Below are 1,844 nucleotides of genomic sequence, written 5' to 3'. Positions count from 1 at the left end.
GCCGGATGCGCTTTTATACTTTCTGGTGCTTACGTCCCCCCGCTCGTGACGTCTCGCTACTCCATTGGACTGATTTGACACGTGCTTCAGAATGCGGTCACGCAGGGGCATTCCCAAAGCGACTTCGACGCAGCTCGAGTTCCTGAAGGGGAACCCCTGTGACGACCCTTGCCACAAACTTTGTACACAGTTGTCTCTGTATATTGCATGTATATACCGTGGGGTTCAAAAGTCAGAGACCACATTGAAAATATAGGATAAAAAAAAAATGTAATTCAATTCTGGATATAAACAAAAGGTTTTAGGACGGTTGAACTTGAAATGTAAAAAAAAAAATTCTTATTAGTTTTCAAATTCACATTTTTAAAATGTTTAAATATTCATCTTTCATTGTTATAATATATTATATAATATAATAAAGTTTTAATTTGATAACATTATTTATAATGTTAGTCATGAATATGTGAGTGGTCAGTAGGAATATTTTTAAAGGAATTATTCAGCAAGGTTGCATTAAGTTAATCAAAAGTGACAGTAAAGATGTTTATAATGTTTCTGTAAAGACTTTAAATAAACGCTGTTCTTTTGAACTTTCTATTCATCAAAGAAAAAATGTTTTCTACAAAACATTTATCAGTACAACTGTTTTCAATATTGATAATAACAAGCACTGTTCCTTGTTACTGCATATGTAGGGGGATGATAGTAACACTTTTTGTTTGAGGGTCAGTAACTTAGTGGTTGTTCATGCTAGACCTCTCAAACTTTGATACATTGTAGCCACATTTGTCTACTACAAATAAAACTCACTTGAACTTGTACTACACAATCACAGATTATGTGAGTTAATGTCAAATACAAAGAGTTCCGTTGTTACAACCTACCCCACTACTGGGGTGAGTTGTAACACTAGCTGGGGATAGATGTAACAATAAGAGGTAATTTGGTGAAACAATATCCACACTTTCCAGATTATGCAAGAACTTTATTGAAGAACAAAAATGAACAATTTAAACTAACAAAAATATTCTGGAACTTTAAACTCAAGACTATAACAAATTGCTGTGTGTGTGTGTGTGTGTGTGTTGTAGTTTGTTAGAACTTTCATCTTAACACTATATCAAATTTGTGTGTGTGTGTATAGTGTATTTCCTTTGGAACTTTAAACTTAAAACTATAACACATTTCTGTGTGTGTCAGTGTGTGTGTGTGTGTGTGTCTGATAGTATATTCGTTTTGGAACTTTAAACTTAACACTAACATTTCTGTGTGTGTCAATGTGGGTGTGGGTGTGTGTGTGTGTTGGAACTTTAAAATTAACAATATAACAAATTTTTGTGTGTGTGTGTGTGTGTGTGTGTGTGTGTGTGTGTAGTGTAGTGTATTTCTCATGGGACTTTAAACTTAACACTATAACAAATTGCTGTGTGTGTCAGTGTATGACAATTTTTAATGAACTGTTACAACTATCCCCACCCCAAGCAGCCATTACATAGCTAACTCTTTTAGCATGTGGGTTTGAAGTTAGCATTAATGTCTAGCATAAAATTAAACTAGAGAAATGGCTACTTAAGATTATGTAAGTCAAATTTTTTTATCTACATTACAATGAATGCTAGGCAAAAAAATAATCTTGATAAAAAACATTACTTTCTTACCTGAAAATCACTTTTTTGGTGATAAAATTCACAATCTTGCTCACAGACACATGCCACTTCTCCTGTTAGCTCAAAATGGAGATGGGAGTGTATGATATGGATGACATCACCATAGGTTGTTTCTGATTGGTCAAACTGACAGTGTTACAACTAACCCCATGTTACAACACTCCCCGGTCTCCCTAC

Source organism: Sinocyclocheilus rhinocerous, unplaced genomic scaffold, assembly GCF_001515625.1.
Source record: "Sinocyclocheilus rhinocerous isolate Xijiao unplaced genomic scaffold, SAMN03320098_v1.1 scaffold6111, whole genome shotgun sequence".
Lineage (NCBI taxonomy): Eukaryota > Metazoa > Chordata > Actinopteri > Cypriniformes > Cyprinidae > Sinocyclocheilus > Sinocyclocheilus rhinocerous.
Note: the sequence above shows the minus strand (reverse complement) of the source record.